This window comes from Bos javanicus, chromosome 10 (assembly GCF_032452875.1).
Source record: "Bos javanicus breed banteng chromosome 10, ARS-OSU_banteng_1.0, whole genome shotgun sequence".
Classification (NCBI taxonomy): Eukaryota; Metazoa; Chordata; class Mammalia; order Artiodactyla; family Bovidae; genus Bos; species Bos javanicus.
Genome location: NC_083877.1, coordinates 4,267,016 through 4,288,966, shown reverse-complemented (window position 1 = coordinate 4,288,966; position 21,951 = coordinate 4,267,016). Strand labels below are relative to the sequence as shown.

The following is a 21,951-nucleotide window of genomic DNA, read 5'->3' as shown; positions in this document are numbered from 1 at the left end:
GTGGTTGTACCCAGGCGTTTCCCCGACTTAGGCAGCTCCAGCCTTGGAGTATGTATGACTCAGGGAAAGGCTGCTGTAATAGACTAAAGATTTCTTAGAATAGCATCAATAATTTTGGGTGAATTTGAGGCTCCCTGGTTTCAGGACTAGAGAAAAACCCCCTGGTTAAGGAAGAAGGAGAGTGGAGGGGAAACAAAGGGTTATATAAACATTATATTTCCAAGAATGGGGTCCTGCTCTCTGCATCTCTGTGATGGTTAATTTTACATGTCAACTTAGCTAGGCTATGGTGCCAAATTATTTGTCAAACAGCAGTCTGGATGTTGCTGTGAAGGCATTTTTAAAGTTGTGGTTAGTTAATAGACTTTAAGTAAAGCAGATTACTCTCTGTGATGTGGGTCGGCCTCATCCAATCTGTTGAAGGCCTTAAGAATGAAGACTGGAATTTCCCAAAGAAGAAATTCTGCCTCATAGATTGCAACATAGAAACCTTGCCTAAGTTTCTAGATTTTAGACTTTAGACTGCAAGATCAGTTCTTACCTCAATTTCTAGCTTGCCTATAAATTTTGGACTTGACAGTCCCCACAATCACATGATCCAAATCCTTAAAAATCAATCAGTATATCTCTTTGCTCTTCTCCATCTGTAAGTACGTGTGTGTAGATAGATAGCTAGGTAGACAGATACAGAATATCTGTCTATATCTTTATCTATCTAATGATTTTCTCCAGAAAACCCTTACTAATACACGATTCTTAAAACTTTTATAGTTCAGGGAGTCTGAGAGCAAGGAAAACTTTCCTAAGACCCCAGAAAACAAATGATAACTGACGTGAGTGAAGTCGGAGTGACAGAGACAATGGTGAATTAGGGACCCAGACTCCTTCTAAAAGGAGTGATGTCTTCTCAACCCCAGGCAAGGGTTGCCATTTGGGCATGGAGTCTGGTGTTATTAGACAATGTGATTAATTAAGAGAAGCCAAAAATCTGAATTATTGTGAGAAATCACAATAGAAAGGGTTTTGTAGAAGAGGTGGTTTTGAGCATGCCCACAGAAGTGCAGTCTACACTGAAGTGTAGGAAATACTGAGTTTGAAGCCATATAAAATAAACACAAATCCCCCTTTATACCCAAGGACCTCCCTACCCAAAGAGGGAAATAGGTCCCATGAGTTTGAGCCTCTTTGAAGAAAATAAATAAACTTAACTTTGGTCAACTGAGGCATGTGTTTTTATTTAATCACCAAATGTTTCCTTTTTAAATAAAAGAGAGAAGTGAATAGGGCTCACCTTTCCATCAACTTCATTTCTGTCATTTTTAAAAAATCCTGTCAGATATATTTTAAGAAGTCTTTGAATGAATGGCGTTTCATGAAGGCAAGGTAGCTTCCTGAAACTTCAATCGAAGTTATTTCTGGCTTGGTACTTTCAAAGGGCATCAGAGCTCACAAAGCAGAAAGAAGAAGGAACAAACAGCGAAGGTGAAAAGCAAGCCCTTGCACGTAGGAGGCAGGCTTGCATGGAACATGCGATTATGTGGCAGGAGGTATGGATATGAATCACAAAATTGTATAGCAATTTTTTCCTAGGAAAAAAAGTTCAGTGAAACAGACCAACCTATCATTGAAAGTGACATAAATGCTGGTTGGTATTATTGAACCGTAGAAAGCTCAAGTGATGATGATTTTTTTCTTTTAAAAAGCAGCTAATTGCCAAAAATATATTTCCCCCTGCTTTTCAATGCAGTCTTATGTTAGAAAAATTTGATGATTCATGTGATTGAACAAAAACATGTGTTATTACATAAGAGGAAAATGATTAAACTATCGCTTGGATGTGTCTCATTTCCTAGTTCATTATGCACCATGAGAAGTACCTTGAAGTTTTCTATTCTCTTAAGAGTGAAAAATATCCTTTGGCTGAAATGGTTTTAGGTGAGCCATTTTTTTTTTTTTTTTGCTAAGAATTTAGCACCCAAAATAATACTACCTTAATTCTTGAAACCTGCTCTGAAATATGCTGAGTGCCAGATGGCACCAGTCACATCAATAAAAGACAGTAATTTCGAAGGCAGTCAGTGAAATGCTCATGGCAGATGCCACTAGCTGCAGGGCCACAGTGGCTGCAATGGGACCTCTGGTATATATTTTACAGGTTGAATTTTTTGCCCCATTCAGCTTGCTCTTCCAGAAGACTGCAGAATGAAATAGGATAGTAGTTCTTAACCTTGGCTGCAAATCACCTAGCGTGTATGTGCTGTGCTGTTGCTTCAGTCATGTCCAACTCTTTGTGACGCCATGGACTGGAGCCCTGCCACGCTCCTCTGTCCATGGAATTCTCCAGACAAGAATAGTGGAGTGGTTGCCATTCTAGCTCTTATCATCAGAAATATGCATGCAATTGGTCTGAGTTGTGACCTAGGCATTGGGGGGAGGGGGGCGGTATATTTAATATTATTCATTGATTCAGCCAGCTGCGCTCAGTGTTAATTTCAGGATCTTAGATCTTCCCTGTGGCTTGCGGGATCTTTTCTTCTTAGTTGCAGCATGCGAACTCTTGGCTGTGGCGTATGGAATCTGCTTTCCTGACTGGGGATCAAACCTGGGCCCCCTGCATTGGGAGCTCGGAGTCTTAGTCACTGGAACACCAGGGAAGTACCCCTTGGGTTATTTTTTAAAGCTGTCAAGCTATTTCTAATGTTCAGCCAAGGTTAGGAGTCACTGCCCTGTTGCAGAGCTCAGGAAGTTGTGGATTGTAGACTGTCAGAGTTTACAGGGAATAAATTCCTTGTTTTATAGATTAGGTGACTGATGGTCAGAGAGACTAAGTGATTTGCTCAAAATCACACATCTTTATTAATAGCAATATGGTGACCAGAACCCACCCTGATGTTTTTTTTATAACGCTCTATCACACAGGCTTTGGTTGATTGGCTAGTGAGAAAGTAGGGACTTCAAAATGCTTGTGAAGTTATCAAAATATTGTGTAAGGAGCTAACCAGTCCCCCTATACACAGGACCTTCCACAAGTTCACCAGTACAAAATGTTGTTCTGGGGTATTGGGTATCTAGTCTAGATGGACTCAGATATCCTAGCCTATTTGGGCTTCTTGTTTGAAGTTAAAATGCTTTCTAAGGTAGGCAGGTATCTACAGAGACTCAACCTGTATGAGTCTTATTAACAACCTGTGTGTGTAAGTTCTGCCCTTTAGTGAGGTCCTTTGTCTTTGCAGACTGCCATACATGGCCCTTGCTCAAAGCAAACCCCTTGGTTTTTTATTGTTCTGATGGAGTCAATCAATCGAGCAACAAATGGTGTCGAGCTTCTGTTAAGCTGAGGGTCTCTTCCCGCTGCTTTTAGCAGGAAGACGCAGGATATGGTTGAATGCTGCTTTCAGCCAACATAAGATATAAATGAGGGATAAGGCATCATGGTAAACATCTTTTCTTGCCGCCCAGCATCTCTTGCAGAATCACCTCTTCTCATTCTCTGTTTACATGTATGTGGGCAGCCCTGCCTCTAGATTTATGGCTGGGATTAACCCAGCCTTGGCCAAAATAGCCTGGAACTAAGGAGGGGCAAGTGATACAAGCTGAACCACACAGGGACAGCCCCAGACTTACTGAAGTGATGACGAGGAGGCTCCAGTTTGTAGAATGTTACCTCCCTTGTTCCAGGCAACCAGAGCTGAGAGAGGAAAGACAGGAGCAGTCTTCCTGCCCCTGTATTCAGACTGGCTTGAAGTCCCCTGACTTGCCTAAAGACCCAGGGGTCCCCGGGTACATTAACCATAACCTCCCCACCTCCTTTTTTATTTTGAGCTAGTTTGAGTTGGGCTTTTCTCCTTGTCGACTGAAAGAACCCTAAGATGTGGAGCTGTACGTCAGACCACTTGGATTGTTTGAACGGTTTGCTCCCATTCATCTCCTGGATGTCAAATCCAGCTGAGAATTTTGGCCAGCGTGAGTGCTGATAAATCGGCTGTGCTGCCAGACCTGTCTAGTGGCTATTTTAGATTCAATTTGTTTTTGGTTGCTGGTAGAAAAACCTGGAGACATGTGTTTGGTTATATGTAGATTAATTTGATTTTTACTGGTAATACCCTCCTTTGCTGGAGCTCTGGCATCACAGTTAGCCATCCTTGGTGAGATTTGTCACTGTTTTGAAAAATAAATTCATCTCCTGTCTGAGTACCAACCAGAGGGCCACACTTGGAGCATCTTTTCATTCTTTGGCTATTGTGTGTATGGGATGTAGTTGAGTATGTGACTTGGGGCTTAATGATCCATAGTCTTGGGTGTGCCACTGATGGGGCTACTGAATAGGCAAACTCAGCCTATAATTAGGGTTTCAGAAAAGAGATGTTTTTGAAATATATTTGATATTTCAAGAAAGCATCAAAGTATGCACAAGAGGAAATATTAGAACTTTGTAGTCATTCTACTACTCATTTTGGGATTTAGAATTGTGTTAGTTTTCAATTATGTATCAGTAAGGAATGGGAAATGTATCATAATTTAGTCTTTGGAGGTTTTAATCTGTCTCTAAATGCTAAATAGCATAAAAGCAAGAACTGAAGAAGAAAAAAGTTTTCCAGCATGGAAAATGAGGGTTCAAAGAGGGGAGAAAATCACTGGGCTGCACAGTACTTCTTAGTAGAGAATATTTTAGAAATGTGTGAAAGGTTTGCATTATTTTATGTAGAAAGAGGTGTCTCAATTCTTTTGTAAATAATTTGAGGTTTCAAAGACTTTTGGCTTTCTGACTTATTTCAAACAGTCATTGCTTCATGAATTGGCCTCAAGCAGTCCTCGGTAAATTATTTATATGGTACTTGACTGCTGCTGCAGGCTTAGATCAAGTCACAGCTGTATAAACAGAGACTGTTAACCTGTTGGTTGGATTTAGCAGGCACTTTGGTCTATTTAAATCCACTGACATTTCAAATTACTTGTCCTCAGATTCTTCACAGAATAAGTACTGAAGGTGACACTGCTGATTTCTAAATAGCCCTAAGGACAAACGATATATGTTCTAAAGAACAGCCACCGAGTAAAGGGGAATGGCATTCGATTTACACTCAAAGACATGGAGAGAAATTTCAAAGAGGATGGACGGGAGTCAAGATGTCCCGGAGAGGAAGGAAGTTTCAGTCCTTATGTTAGTGATGCAAACTCTTGTATTCTCCACATAGAGTGAGTACTAGCAGCAGTTTATTGGCCAGCTGTGAAATACTGGGATTTTCCACATCTGTATTCTTTTTTAGGTAAGCTCTTGGGTGACTGTTTTTGTCTGAGCTCCCCCAAACAGATCTGCAGACAAGGCTGAGGTTAGTCAGTTCTTTGGGAGTGGATCCCAGGAAGCATCTCTGAAGGAATGGGACTAGTAAAGCAGGAGAGGAAAGCTGGATTACCCCTGCTGGCGACTGTGGCTCGGTCCCACCAGGACCATCAAGTAAGTGAGTAAAAGGAACATCACAACTTTCCCAGGGAGGGTCAAAGAAGTTGGAAGTATTTATCCATCAACTCTGCCCTCCTTGGTTGAGGCTTTCCCTGGAGGCTTTGAATCCTGAAAAAAATCTCCAAGTAGAGAAGGAGAAAGGCTTGTTGCTTTAGGTGAGAAGCTGCCAGAGGGCAAGGAATGGGTCTGCCATCTTGTAGGTGAATAGATCAAGGGAAATATGGGCTGGAATATCAAAAGGGTCAGTTACACTGGCCATTTTTATATAGTTGGAAAACATCGGTTTGTCATGAGAAATCGTCATTATTTTCTCCATTAGGAAGAGAATCTATTTGTCTGTTTCCTAACCAGAACTTCATTGGAATGATTTGGGGCAGGATTCCCAGTCTGGGACTCCTCCAGTAACATTAATATGAGGTGTGAAGAGAATAGTAATAGAAGCATGGCTAAATTATCAAAGTACCTCTGTCATAAGAAATATGAAACCATTAACATCATGCTTTTGGAATTTTTAATAACGTGAAAAATGCTAAGTGAGATGTTACCACTAAGTGAAAAAAGTCAGGTTACAAAACTACAGTTTTTGTTACATTAGAAAAATATTTTTACACAAAAAAGAAAAAGACTGGAAAGAAATATACCAGCATGTTAGTGGTGCTATCTTCGGGTGATGAAATAATGTATAATCTTTTAACTTAGTCTTCTTTTCCTCATTTCCTAAACTTTCTATGTTGAACTTTTTAACCTTTTTTTTTTTTTTTAATTGGCTTTTTGAGTCACTGTGTTTTGGGTTTTTGTATGGTCAGATGGGGAGCTTGCTGGGTAGACAGGTGGGTTTACCCTTAGGCTTGCTGGTTGAGCACAGAGGGCAGGCTGTTACCCAGGGCATTCTGACAGTCTGTGGGTACTCATTTCAAGGTTAGCTCATCAGACTTTTCTACATGAACTTGACAGACAAAGCGGGCATTCAAGGATGGGTACCTGCCGAGCAAGACTCCTGCAAGGACTGTAGGGAGACAGTGGCTGTTATCTGCTTGGGTCAGAGACTACCACCAAGGAGGCAGTACCTGGGAGGGGTTATCTGTTTGTCCTTTTTGGATCAAGCTGAGAATCACATCGTGATTCACTTTTATATCAATTTGTCATCTTCAATTACAGCCATCAAGGCTAGTGGTGGTCACAGGCAGCTTCATCTTGGAACAAGCATGGTGCTGGGGGTGGTAGAGGAATACAGACAGGGATATCCTTAAGGAGGTAATATTCCAGAGAGAAGATATTGTTATCCATTGAAAATAATTGTAAAGAGCATGTTATTAAAGACCAGCGTAACATACAAATATAGTATGTGTTAGGAGTTTGAGAGGTGGTTGGGGAGGGGTGTGCTAGAAAAGAGTCCCTGTGGACTGGAGTGGTTGAGAAAGGCTTTTTGAAGAAGGTCATGCTTTGAATAATGAGTCAATGATGAAAATACGTACCATTGTCTCAGGTCATGTAAGCCCTGAGTGTGTATCTAGAAGTCCAATCATGGTTCTGTCTCAGATTCCCTCTGTGTCATCAGGAGTGTGTTTCCTGTTTTATAAAATGCCAGTGCTTACACTCCTCTGCCCAACAGGTATGTTAGGATGAGTAACTGATAGGAAACATCCTGGGGAAATTTGGTGGTGCTTTGCTAAAGGCTTAAAAATGTCAGATTAATTCAATATAGAGACAGGCACTAGTGGGTTCTAGAGATAAAATACAGCGAGAGTGATAGAAGTCTCAGGTATGCTTAAGGTGGCATCCAGTATCAGCAAATTGATTCCGGAGGAGTTTTTCTCCTTGGACATTCTAGTTTCAGGCTAAATACAGAGAGGTGGAATCAACAGAGGACTATTTATTCTGTTCCTTGTGTGTGCTTAGCACTAAGTTGGGTAACAGGGAAATTTAAAACATCATTAGCAAGAGTGTTGTTTTGGCAACTTTAGATTCTGAAAGAGATGGGAATGCCAGACCACCTGACCTGCCTCTTGAGAAATCTGTATGCAGGTCAGGAAGCAACAGTTAGAACTGGACATGGAACAACAGACTGGTTCCAGATAGGAAAGGAGTACATCAAGGCTGTATATTGTCACTGTGCTTATTTAACTTATATGCAGAGTTAAAAACATCATGAGAAATGCTGGGATGAAGGAAGCACAAGCTGGAATCAAGATTGCTGGGAGAAATATCAAAACCTCAGATATGCAGATGACATCACCCTTATGGCAGAAAGTGAAGAGGAACTAAAGAGCCTCTTGACGAAAGTGAAAAAGGAGGGTGAAAAAGTTGGCTTAAAGCTCAACATTCAGAAAACGAAGATCATGGCATCCAGCCCCATCACTTCATGGCAAGTAGATGGGGAAACAGTGGCTGACTTTATTTTGGGGGGCTCCAAAATCACTGCAGATGGTGACTGCAGCCATGAAATAAAAAGATGCTTACTCCTTGGAAGAAAAGTTATGACCAACCTAGATAGCATATTAAAAAGCAGAGACATTACTTTGTCAACAAAGGTCCGTCTAGTCAAGGCTATGGTTTTTCCAGTGGTCATGTATGGATGTGAGAGTTGGACTGTGAAGAAGACTGAGCACTGAAGAATTGATGCTTTTGAAGTGTGGTGTTGGAGAAGACTCTTGAGAGTCCCTTGGACTGCAAGGAGATCCAACCGGTCCATCCTAAGGAAATCAGTCCTGGGTGTTCATTGGAAGAACTGATGTTGAAGTTGAAACTCCAGTACTTTGGCCACCTGATGCAAAGAGCTGACTCATTGGACAAGACCCTGATACTGGGAAAGATTGAAGTCAGGAAGAGAAGGGGATGAAAGAGGATGAGATGGTTGGATGGCATCACTGACTCAATGGACAAGAGTTTGAGTGAACTCGAGGAGTTGGTGGGGACAGGGAGGCCTGGCGTGCTGCAATCCATGGGGTCGCAAAGAGTCGGACATGACTGAGCGACTGAAGTGTGAGTGAAGGCACACAGACGTGGACCGGAAGCTGTAATTCTCAGGAGTGCAGACAGTCAGCTAGATTTGTGTCACAGAGTTTACAAGCCCTGGGGGAAAACCCCGAGAGAGGTCACTCTTCCCCAAAGATCTGATTCACCGCAGAATTGAATTCATCACCTCTTTGAGCATAGGAAAGCCTTATGCACCTGGTTATTCTATTAATGTGAAATGGATTCAAGCAATCAGGTAACCCTGCACCAAAAACAAAAAGTAATAGAGAACTGACCCCAGTTCTCAAAGAGAGCATACATTTCTTTATGAACTGTTTACAGCCTGGCTGGATCACCCCTGCTCACAAGCTGGGTAAATATCAACAGCCAGCTCTCCTGCCCTTTGGGATTAGGCAGTCCTGCTGATTAAAGAACCGAGGAGACGTCAGGGTTTCCTTGGTTAGGTCTGCCTTTCAAGAGGGACTGTGTGGCTATTTCTTGTTCAGCAATGAACCTTTCTACCCCGAGCTGCAAACCACCTGATAAGAGACCTTATAATGAATCTGGAGTAGAAAAACAATAAACAAACAATAAAAATGGGGCCATGGAACATATTAATAACATTTCCTTGTGGTGATATTTGCAGCACTTTTGCAAATATTGGCTCACTAAATAGGAGAGTGAGAAGCTTAACTGTTTTAGAGCTGGGCCAACCATGTAGAGCGCTGGCTACTCACTTAGAGAGTTTTTCCTGGCCCAGGGATCAAGCCTAGAAACGAGCATTCCTTTATATGCAACCCATATTGTCTTCTATACCCATCTAAATTCAAGAAGGGCTTACAGCCTTTTCTCCCAGTGATTAGAAACATAAGGAGGCTAGAGCAGCTGCGTGTGGTGACATGTGGGCTTAATGGAAAGAAGCCTTCTATTTTAACGTGGAAATGTACTGTTTTCACTCCCCTCTGCCCTTTTTGTCTACATCAAATGGAGCTAACATAATCTTCTCTCTTCTTGGGAGTGTTTGCTGATCAGGGCCTCTACCCCATGCGTTTGGTTTATCTTCAGACTCGGGGTAGAGTAGACCAAAACGATTATCTTAAAAGAACGGAAAAGAGAAGAGGCAAGTGTCTTAAAGGAAGCTGCTTAGTGAAGAGGAGAGAGGTTCTCTCGTAGCAGAAGAGGAAATAGGTCAGTGGGTTTCTGGAGAAGGGAGTGTGCCCGCCATTTGGTCAGAAGTGTTACTGAGTCCAGGTTCATACTGCTCACTGCATAGCAGGCCAGTCAGGTGAGAGACAAGGTGTTGGGACAATGAATAGCAGTGTTATTTGTAAAGCCAGCAGACCAAGAAGATGGTGGACTAATGTCCCAAAGAACCATCTTGCTTGGATTTGAATGCTAGTTGTTTTAATAGAGCAGAGAGGGAGAGTTGAGGAGATAAAGTAAAAAAGGCAATTTGTTGTTGTTGTTGAGTCACGTCTTACTTTTTTGTGACCCCATGGACTGTAGCCCACCAGGTTCCTCTGTCCATGGGATTTCTCAGGCAAGAATACTGGAGTGGGTTGCCATTTCCTTCTCCAGGGGATCTTCCTGATTCCAGGGATTGAGCGCACATCTCCTGCATCAGCAGGCAGATTCTTTATCACTGAGCTACCAGGGAAGCCCCCTAAGGCAGTAAGTTGTTACAGATATTTCCTGGTTCCAGCCAGACTCTGGAGGGAATGTGTTAATTTCTTCTTTCCTTGATAGGTGGGCCTAGTCAGGATGTTTCCTGTGATCTAAACAAAGATATTTTAGTTTAACACCCAGGCATGAGAAGCAGGGCTCTTGGAGATGGGCCATTATGTACACTTTAAGCTGTAGACAACACCCCTTTAATGATTAATTGGTAACAAAAGCAATAGAACGCAAAGGTTAAAAGTAAAAAAAACCAGATGCAGTATGGAGTCAGATTTGTTCTTCCCCGTCAGTGGAGCCCAAGGAAGTGGCTAATCCTCAGGGGGATGGTTGTATGCTGTGCCTGAGGGGATGGGGACACAGACTCTGAAGTTTTTGGTCTTGGCAGAAATTTGTGCCAAGCATGGACAGGGCAGCCACCCTCAGGGGTGTGTGTGCATGTGTGTGTGTGTGTTTGTGTGTGTGTGTGTCTGCGCACAACAGCTCAGCAGAGTGGGACGAAATCAGGTAGATTTCACAGAAAATAGAGAGATGTGGTCCTTGTAGTAAACCTAAGTGGAAGAGGCAACTCTGAGCACTTCAGTCCAGGACCACATCAGCCTGCCCTGCACATGTGACTCTGCTACAGAATCTTGACCTGGCACACTCAGGGGCTAAATATGTAATCTGGAGAAGGGGGCTTCTTTAAGGAAGAAAAAAAACAAACAAACGTATAAACATATAATTAGCTAGGGAGCCTTTGAAGGAGCCTTGTGTAATTGAGGAAATCTGAGCTTGTGCCTCTTTGGGGTTTTTATTTATTTGTTATGTTTTGCTGTGCTGGGTCTTCATTGCTGTGCATGCTTTATCAAGTTGTGGGGAGAGAGGCCACGTTGCGGTACCCAGGCTTCTCACTGCAGTGGCTTCTCCTGTTGCGGAGCACGGGCTCTAGGGTATGCGGCCATCAGGAACTCTGGCTTGTGGGCTTAGTTGCCTCATGCATGTGGAGTCTTCCCAGACCAGGGATCGAACCCACGTCTCTTGCATTGGCAGGCAGATCCTTTACTGATGAGCCACCAACGGAAGCCCTACCTTTCTATGTGCAACCATTTGTAAAAGAAAATTTTGGTGTCAGCAAGCAACCCAGGAGATTGGAAGGAGGGAGGAAGGGGACTATATACCAAACCTCACTAGAATTGCTTATCTGGGTCTTGAAGGGAGACTGATTTGTTCTTGATAGTGAAAGCAGGCGTAGCTAGGTCTCTTTCCTGAAGTACAGGTTCCCTAAGACAGTTGGCTTCCTCAGAGCTGGAGGAATACTCAGTTTACATAACTGGTCAACATTCTCTGTCATCATGGTTCACAGATGAAGGTGCACAGTGGAGTCTTTTTTTGGGTGGCCTTTGCTAGAGGAGGTGGTAAGAGCCCAGTTTCACCAAGGTATAGGGTCATTTCACTGAAGACACGCAAGTACTCTAAAGGAAATTATTAAGACTATTTAGAAAGAAGAATTCCAAGACATTCTGAGCTTGGTGTTTATTCCACTCATTCAGACGTTTGATTTCATTTGTATAAGGAAATCTCATTGGGAATCAGATTTCACTTATATGTTAAAAATACCACAGAATGTTTAAAGGTGTGGTACTTAATTGACATTTTCTAATCTTCCCTGCGTTGGGTGTAATGGGTAAAGAAATAGCATGCTGTCACTTCAGTCATGTCCAACTCTTTGTGACCCTATGGACCATAGCCTGCCAGGTTCCTCTGTCCATAGGTTTCTCCAGGCAAGACCCTGGAGTGGGTTGCCGTGTCTACCTCTAGGGAAAGAAATAGCAGGATCATGCAACAGAAAAGGAAGAACTTGTGTTTATTTTCCACATTTGGGTTTATGATCTTGCCTCTATTTTCTTTTTCAATGCCTTCTATAAAAAGCAATGGAAAATCCCAAGTCTATAGAAGAGGATTCAAAGGCCCCCCAAATAGCCTTGGCCTAAGGTGAAAGAGCAGCACACAGGAGCCAGGAGGCCTGGGACCTAGGCTCCCTTTGGCCACTGGCCAACCAGTCTGGGAATCTGATTCATGTCCCTCAAGCTCCCTACCTTGATTGCTTGTCAGTGCCATGAGAAGCTGGGCTAGATCATCCCTCAAGTCATTCCCAGCTCCAGTGTTTGTTTAATGCTTTTCCTTTGAGAATTCCAAAGCCTTTACATCACTCACAAGTAAGAGTCCATTTAGGGAAGTCCAAGAGCCTCAGCTGTGCTCTCATCACGTAGAACTAGTCAAGCTCAGAAAGGTTCCCTGGCCAAATGTAGGATGGGAACAGTGTGTTCAGACACAGACTGGGAGAGCGAAGAGGATTCATCATCCTTTGGAGGCAGGCTTTGGAATGGGGCTGTTGTCCAGCTTGGGGCTTGATAAGGGAAAAATGACCTTTGGTTGGAATCCTTGTGTAACGAATAGACGTGGAAGGAGACCTGAAGTCCAGGATGGCCCAGTTCTGACGCAAAGATTGTCCAGCCTTTGTCTAAGTCACTCACCTCTCTGGGACAGTTTGTTTATAGGTGTGAAGTGGGGTTGATAGAGTCAGACACTCCACATCTTATTTATCCATTCATATATCGATGGACACTTAAGTTGCTTTCGTATCTTGGCTGTTGGAAATAGTGCTGTGACATTGGAGTGCACATATCATTTTGCACTATGGTTTTCTCCAGGTATATGACCAGCAGTGGGATTGCTGGGTCATATGGTACATCTGTTTTTAGTTTTTAAGGAACTTCCATACTGTTCTTCATAGTAGTTATACCAATTTATATTCCCACCAACAGTATAGGAGGATTCCCTTTTCTCCATATCCTCTCCAGCATTTATTGCTTTTATTTCTTGACGTTGGCCATTCTGACTGGTGCGAGGCAATATGTCACTGTAGTTTTGATTTACAGTTCTCTCATGATTAGCGATGTTGAGCATCTGTTCAAGTGCCTCTTGGCCATCTGTATGTCTTCTTTAGAAAAATGTCTTTTTAGATCTTCCACTGATTCTTTGATTGAGTTGTTTCTCCTAGCTTATCTTCATGATAGAATTGACTTTGAACCCTCTTTGCTTGGATGGTAAATCCTATTCTCAATCATTGTGCTCTTCTGCTTCTCTTGGTTCCACAGATCCTTATCAAGTCATCCCAAAGTTGTCTAGATTTTAGTAGAATCCCAAAGTAAGGATTGAGTCAGTTCTGTACAGTGAAGAGACCAAGACACAATAGTGATTCAAAAACGGCCTGATTTGATCCTTTTGGGGGAACAAAGATAAAGTAAATAAAAATCCTGTAGTTCTACACTGGTGTAGGAAAAGTGAGATGCCCTGGAAGAGATAGGAATGATTTGTGGTTGAGCATTCCAGCTCGTGGCCTACTGAGGAGACCTTTCACCGGCTCACATCTGCCTTCAAGAGCCAATTGTATGCATCTCCTCCCAACTCCATATTCAAGCAAGTTAGCTGAGTAGCTTGGTCTTGGCCTAGGTGGGAGTATTAACACTGTGGAAAATGGCAAACACAACAAATTGGAGTTTTATTTCCCTGTAGAGCCAGTTGTTACTCGGGTCCCTGCACTGATTCTAGCCTTGTCTGTCATCTTTTCCAGTAAATTATACTTTCCTATTAAGAGTTGCTTCTGGAGTTTGGTGTCTAAAAGGAAATCTTCATTCTACGTATGTGGATAGTTTACATGGATTAAAGGAGCCTTTCTAACATGTGCAAGTAAAGACAGCGCTGAAAGTTGCTCAATAACTAAACATGCTCAAGACAAGGGACTTGGCTGCTGGTTCCAGAAGAGCATCCTTCTCAGCGATGCTGACCACCTGCAGTGGTCAGTTTCCTTTGGCAAGGCCTGGTGGCTTGGACTGTGACCAGGAGACTGTGTGTGTCTGTGTGAAAGACCTTTTCCTTTTTGGCATGTAAAAATAGCCTACTGAAGATAGCACAGGTAAATGAATTGAAGCACGGAGCTGAGAGGATTCAGTTGAGACAAATATTTTGCCAGATCACGTAACTTTTCAAGTACATGTGCCTTCACCAGTTACGGCACTTAGGATGTTGTCTGTAGAATCACCTCCCCTGATTTTCCATGGAACTGGGAGTGAGGAATAGAAGGAAGAAGTAGATCTGCTAGTGACCTGCATCTTAGTTTTCCTGTTGCTTCCAGAGTCTCTCCTGTTAAGGCTTTTCTCTGAACTGGAGGAGAACCATGCATTTCAGGTGGCTTTCCAGCTCCTTCCTTCATTCCTCTCTGCATGCAAGGGCTCTCAGGGAGGTGGCGATGTCTATTAGACAGTTACCCTGATGTCCTTTAACAACAGTCATGAGAGAGTTGCCCGGCACCATCTCTCTTCCTCAAGTCCCTTCTAGTTCAAGGATTCTGTGCCTAAATAGCTGTCCTCCATGGGGCTTGCAGTTCAGCCCATCCCTTGAATAAATGTGCTGCTGCAGCCACTCGGGGTAGGGATGGGCCTGGGTTTCAGTCCTAGTTCTCTGGCCCGGTCAAGAACGTTGTCCTTTCAAAGAGTTCTTGCTTTCTTGATCTGGACTTAGCAAGTAGACGGATACCTTCCCTCAGATTCCCTAGTAAGGTAGCAGCCAGAGCTGTAGTGGAAATAACAGGTGATGAAATTAACCACCCTGAGTTAGCCAATAGCTCGCATGGCAGGGGCAGGGAGTGCTGGGCCAGCTGGGAGGCCCTGCCTGGTGCGGTCCTACGTCTGCTGGGCTCTGCACCTCCCTGGAGAGTTTTATATAAGTCTCGGTCACAGCAGCCTGCCCCCTCCACGCTGGGACAGTTCACAGGACCCAGGATTAGCCGGCTCTAGCCAAGCTCTATTTCTGGAAGGCAGAAAGTTCACGGAAAGGGTAGCCACTGAGAAGGTACTCGTTTACACCATTGAAGGGAGCAGAGACAGAGACTCCTAGAGGGGAAATTATTTTAGGAGACTGTTTTGTACAGATAAGCCAAGAACATTTAGGATCAGAGCAGAGGAAGAAAGCAGAGCGTGAATACACTTGAAGAGTAACGGTGTTTCTCCCATTGTGATCCTTTCTTTGGCTACTGCACTAATTCAGCCCCAGGATTTTAGAAGTATAATTTATCCAGTAAGGCTGCTGAAACAAGACTCTTACAATTTCGTCTTTGCCACCAAACTAAACTTATGTTTGGACACACATTATACATCAGTACATCATACAGTAAATTCTGATCATTCAACATCCCGGGGAGTCTCTGTACACCAAGTAAATACCAGGTCCCCATGTCAGGCTGGACATCTGTTATTATATTCAGATTGTGGGGAGGGGCATTGCTGTCATGCATGCGTTTAGCCGTGTTACTGCCTCACCACGTGATTAATTTCTGCAAGACAGAAGGAAATAGGAGGTATGGTGATAACATGGCCAATTAAAGAGAAATGATTTGGCCTCGTGTGTTTAGTGGTGATGACGGTCATGTGCATGTGTGTGTGTGTGGGAAATGACGGAAATGACAGTTTGGGAAAGGGGGTGGATCCACAACTGGGACGAGGAGAGCCAAGCTGGGATCTAGGAACAGAGGTTAAAAACTAGCCACCAAGGCAGGTTGAAAGCAGGGACACGGCATGTGGGCATGGAAAAATCCAGAAGGCAGAAACCAAGTCAGGGAAGGGCAATCTTCCAGCCGGAAAGGATAGAGGATGTGAACCAGGAAACTGAGCTTTGAGGAGCCCTGGACATTCCTAAAGCCCAGAGGTTAGCCAAGAGGGTGCACACACCGAGGCCCAGACTAATTCTGTCTGAGCTATAGGCAGGGAATTGATTCTGTCTCCCAGATACTTGAACACGCTGCTTGATACCTGATACTATATATTCAGGTGAGCCTTTTTGGAGGACACATTCTGGAAATTGCTTTCAGAGACAAGATTTTGAACCATGCAGAACATGAAACATAAGTTCTTTGTCAATGATTTTATTATGTTACTCTTCCTATATTTAAGCAGAAGGGTGCAACACCAAATTTGGGCTGGGTGGGGGATAGACGGGTGCAATGCAGGGACCGTATTTGGGTTCTTTGTTTAAGCAAATTGTTAAAAAGTTGGAGACTTGGAAAGCTGAACACTGGCTTTTTGTATTAAGGAGTTTTTATTTTTACATGTGATGATGGCATTGTGGTGTTTTTGTGAGTCTGTTTTTTAGAGATATATGCTGAGATATTTATAGAGGAAATCATAGGACTGGAGTTTTCTCCAAAAAATATGGGGGAGTGGGAAGGAGTTAGCTGAAGCAAGATTGTCTCTGAGTTGAATTTTGTTAGAGCTGGAGGATGGATTTGCGGGGACTCATTATGCATGGAGCCAAGGCTTTCCTGGTGATGACAGCTGCCACTGCCATGCGCCAGAAGCTTCTCAGAGCTACATGTCTGCTCTGTGTATCGATGAACATTGCTGTTTCTCTCAGATGAAGCCATCCAAATGCCCGCTTTAATAGAGAGATGAAACAGAGCCATGAGAAGGTGGGAGTTGTAGAAGAGCTTTTTTGTTTGTTATAAATGTCTGTATCCAGCTCTTTCTGCTAAAAATTGAAGAGAAGAAACATTTTGGAGTTTATCAAGATGAGTAATGATGTGTGGGAAAAGCTCCTTGCCCCCTTTCTCTTGTACTTCCTTAGAAGCTGAACCTAATTGTTTAACAGGCTGAATGGCTGCCCAAATATTCCCAGCCCCCTTATTATAAGGCATGGTCATTTGATTTTGTTCTGGTCAGTGAGATATAAGCAGAAATGTTATATAGGACTTTCTGGAAGGCTCTTTAAAGGGAGCTAACTCGTCTAGGAGGTGTGTCTCTCTTTTCTGTCCTCTCTTTCTACTGCTGCCTGGAATGCAGTTGTGAGGTATTGAGCTTCAGTAACTACACTGGACCACTGAGGGTAGAAGTCACATACCTGGTGTAGCAGAGCAGAGAAAAAGAAGGAACCTCGGTCTCTGATGACTTTCTGAAGTGCCAGTCTCTGATCTTATTTTACAAAGAGAAAATATACTTTCATGTAGTTAAGCCAAAACTACTCTAGGTTTTTAATTAGATACAGAAAGCCTAAAAACTAATTAATACAGGTAACAGATTGTTTATTGTACAATAAATACAGCACTAATCAAAAATAAAGGTGTATAGAGTTGTTGACTCAGCAATTCCAGTCAGGATTTCACCTGGTAGATATTCACCAAGAACCAGTATTGTTTGTAAGAGCCAACACTATAAGCCGCCTACGTATCCATGAATGGGGACTGGTTACAGTAATAAGCCTTCAGTGGGATATCAGGCAGCCAGGCAAACAGTGAGACCTGGGTTGGCATGAAAGAGCCTTAGGTCTTATCATTCAGTGAGAATGAGTAAGTTACAAAAAAGCATGTGTAGTTTGATCTCTTTTGTATAAATTGTATGATATAAATATAAATTGTGTATATAATTGTTGTTCAGTTGGTCAATCATGTCTGACTCTTTGCGACCCCATGGACTACAGTACACCACCCTTCCCTATCCTCTACTATCTCCCAGAGTTTGCTCAAGTTCATGTTCATTGGGTCAGTGATGCTAACTAACCATCTCATCCTCTGTCACCCCTTTCTCCTTTTGCCTTCAGTCTTTTCCAGCATCAGGGTCTTTTTTTTCAATGAGTCGACTCTTTGCATCAGGTGGCCAGAGTACTGGAGCTTCAGTCCTTCCAATGAATATCCAGGGTTGATTTCCTTTAGGATTGACTGGTTTGATCTTCTTGCTGTCCAAGGGACTTTCAAGAGTATTCTCTAGCACAACAATTCAAAACCATAAATTTTTTAGTGCTCAGCCTTTCTTATGGTCCAGCTCTCACATTCATACATGACTTGTGGAAAAACAATAGTTTTGACTAGATGGACTTTTGTTGGCAAATTATGTCTCTGCTTTTTTAATATGCTGTCTAGGTTTGTCATAGTTTTTCTTCCAAGGAGCAAGCATCTTTTAATTTCATGGCTGCAGTCACCATTGGCAGTGATTTTGGAGCCCAGGAAAATAAAGTCTGTTACTGTTTTCACTTTTTCCTCATCTATTTGCCATGAAGCAAAGAATACCCAGCTGTGGATGTGACTGGTGATAGAAGCAAGGTCCGATGCTGTAAAGAGCAATATTGCATAGGAACCTGGAATGTCAGGTCCATGAATCAAGGCAAATTGGAAGTGGTCAAACAAGAGATGGCAAGAGTGAATGTCAACATTCTAGGAATCAGCGAACTGAAATGGACTGGAATGGGTGAATTTAACTCAGATGACCATTGTATCTACTACTGCGGGCAGGAATCCCTCAGAAGAAATGGAGTGGCCATCATGGGCAACAAAAGAGTCTGAAATGCAGTACTTGGATGCAATCTCAAAAATGACAGAATGATCTTTGTTCATTTCCAAGGCAAACCATTCAATATCACAGTAATCCAAGTCTATGCCCCAACCAGTAATGCTGAAGAAGCTGAAGTTGAACGGTTCTATGAAGACCCACAAGACCTTTTAGAACTAACACCCAAAGAAGATGTCCTTTTCATTGTAGGGGACTAGAATGCAAAAGTAAGAAGTCAAGAAACACCTGGAGTAACAGGCAAATTTGGCCTTGGAATACGGAATGAAGCAGGGCAAAGACTAATAGAGTTTTGCCAAGAAAATGCAATGGTCATAACAAACACCCTCTTCCAACAACACAAGAGAAGACTCTATACATGGACATCACCAGATGATCAACACTGAAATCAGATTATTATATTCTTTGCAGCCAAAGATGGAGAAGCTCTATACTGTCAGCAAAAACAAGACCAGGAGCTGACTGTGGCTCAGACCATGAACTCCTTATTGCCAAATGCAGACTGAAATTGAAGAAAGTAGGGAAAACCACTAGACCATTCAGGTATGACCTAAATCAAATCCCTTATGATTATACAGTGGAAGTGAGAAATAGATTTAAGGGCCTAGATCTGATAGATAGAGTGCCTGATGAACTATGGAATGAGGTTCATGACATTGTACAGGAGACAGGGATCAAGACCATCCCCATGGAAAAGAAATGCAAAAAAGCAAAATGGCTGTCTGGGGAGGCCTTACAAATAGCTGTGAAGAGAAGAGAAAAAAAGCAAAGGAGAAAAGGAAAGATATAAACATCTGAATGCAGAGTTCCAAAGAATAACAAGAAGAGATAAGAAAGCCTTCTTCAGCGATCAATGCAAAGAAATAGAGGAAAACAACAGAATGGGAAAGACTAGAGATCTCTTCAAGAAAATTAGAGATACCAAAGGAACATTTCATGCAAAGATGGGCTCGATAAAGGACAGAAATGGTATGGACCTAACAGAAGCAGAAGATATTAAGAAGAGATGGCAAGAATACACAGAAGAACTGTACAAAAAAGATCTTCATGACCCAGATAATCACGATGGTGTGATCACTGACCTAGAGCCAGACATCCTGGAATGTGAAGTCAAGTGGGCCTTAGAAAGCATCACTACGAACAAAGCTAGTGCAGGTGATGGAATTCCAGTTGAGCTATTCCAAATCCTGAAAGATGATGCTGTGAAAGTGCTGCACTCAATATGCCAGAAAATTTGGAAAACTCAGCAGTGGCCACAGGACTGGAAAAGATGAGTTTTCATTCCAATCCCAAAGAAAAGCAATGCCAAAGAATGCTCAAACTACCGCACAATTGCACTCATCTCACACACTAGTAAAGTAATGCTCAAAATTCTCCCAGCCAGGCTTCAGCAATATGTGAACCGTGAACTTCCTGATGTTCAAGCTGGTTTTAGAAAAGGCAGAGGAACCAGAGATCAAATTGCCAACATCCGCTGGATCATCGAAAAAGCAAAACAGTTCCAGAAAAACATCTATTTCTGCTTTATTGACTATGCCAAAGCCTTTGACTGTGTGGATCACAGTAAACTGTGGAAAATTCTGAAAGAGATGGGAATACCAGACCGCCTGACCTGCCTCTTGAGAAATCTGTATGCAGGTCGGGAAGCAACAGTTAGAACTGGACATGAAACAACAGACTGGTTCCAAATAGGAAAGGGAGTATGTCAAAGCTGTATATTGTCACCCTGTTCATTTAACTTATATGCAGAGTACATCATGAGAAACGCTGGACTGGAGGAAACACAAGCTGGAATCAAGATTGCTGGGAGAAATGTCAATCACCTCAGATATGCAGATGACATCACCCTTATGGCAGAAAGTGAAGAGGAACTAAAAAGCCTCTTGATGAAAGTGAAAGTGGAGAGTGAAAAAGTTGGCTTAAAGCTCAACATTCAGAAAATGAAGATCATGGCATCTGGTCCCATCACTTCATGGAAATAGATGGGGAAACAGTGGAAACAGTGTCAGACTTTATTTTTCTGGGCTCCAAAATCACTGCAGATGGTGACTGTAGCCATGAAATTAAAAGACGCTTACTCCTTGGAAGGAAAGTATGACCAACCTAGATAGCATATTCAAAAGCAGAGACATTACTTTGCCAACAAAGGTTCATCTAGTCAAGGCTATGGTTTTTCCTGTGGTCATGTATGGATGTGGGAGTTGGACTGTGAAGAAGGCTGAGCGCCTTCAAAAGAATTAATGCTTTTGACTGTGGTGTTGGAGAAGACTCTTGAGAGTCCCTTGGACTGCAAGGAGATCCAACCAGTCCATTCTGAAGGAGATCAGCCCTGGGATTTCTTTGGAAGGAATGATGCTAAAGCTGAAACTCCAGTACTTTGGCCACCTCATGCAAAGAGTTGACTTATTGGAAAAGACTCTGATGCTGGGAGGGATTGGGGGCAGGAGGAGAAGGGGACGACAGAGGATGAGATGGCTGGATGGCATCACTGACTCGATGGATGTGAGTCTCAGTGAACTCCGGGAGTTGGTGATGGACAGGGAGGCCTGGCGTGCTGCGATTCATGGGGTCGCAAAGAATCGGACACGACTGAGCGACTGATCTGATCTGATCTGAATGGGACCAGATGCCATAATCTTCATTTTTTGAATGTTCAGTTTTCAGCCAGCTTTTTCACTCTTCCTCTTTTACCTTCTTTAAGAGGTTCTTTAGTTCCTTTTGCTTGCTGCCATTAGAGTGGTATTATCTGCATATCTGAGGTTGTTGATATTTTTCCTGGCAGTTTTGATTCCAGCTTGTGACTCATCCAGCCTGGCATTTCACATGCTGTACTCTGCAGGTAAGTTGAATAAATAGAGTGACAATATATAGCCTTGTTGTGCTCCTTTCCCAGTTTGGAACCAGTCCTTTGTTCCATGTCTGGTTCTAGCTGTTGCTTCTTGAGCTGCACACAGTTTTCTCAGGTGGCCGGGAAGGTGGCCTGATATTTCCATCTCTTTAAGAATTTTCCACAGTTTGTTGTGATCCACAGAGTCAAAAGCTTTCTCGTAGACAATGAAGCAGATGTTTTTCTGGGATTCGCTTGCTTTCTCTATGATCCACTGAATGTTGGCAATTTGATCTCTGGTTCTTTTGCCTTTTCTAAACACAGCTTGTATATCTGGAACGTCTTGGTACATGAACTGCTGAAGCCTAACTTGAAGTATTTTTACCATTACCTTGCTAGCATGTGAAATAAGTACAATTGTATGGTAGTTTGAACATTCTTTGGCACTACCCTTTTTTGGGATTGGAATGAAAACTGACCTTTTCCAGTCCTGTGGTCATTGCCGAGTTTTCCAAATTTGCTGACATATTGAGTGCAGCACTGTAACAGCATCGTCCTTTAGGATTTGAAATAGCTCAGCTGAAATTCCATCACCTTCACTAGCCTGGTTGGTAGTAATGCCCGAAGGCCCACTTGACTTCATATCACACTCCAGGATGTCT

General features: G+C 42.8%; 1 protein-coding gene across 3 annotated transcripts in view; it reads left to right on the top strand.

The window, feature by feature from the left end:
* Nucleotides 1-21,951, top strand: part of CCDC112 (coiled-coil domain containing 112) — a 218,052-nt gene that overhangs the window by 48,478 nt on the left and 147,623 nt on the right. Inside the window, exon 2 of one of the 3 annotated variants that reach the window (XM_061429929.1) lies at nt 21,245-21,301. The exons of the other annotated variants lie outside the window; for them this stretch is intronic. The gene's annotated coding sequence lies outside the window, so the exon portion shown is untranslated. The remainder of the gene's footprint in view (nt 1-21,244; nt 21,302-21,951) is intronic. 3 annotated transcript variants of the gene reach the window in all.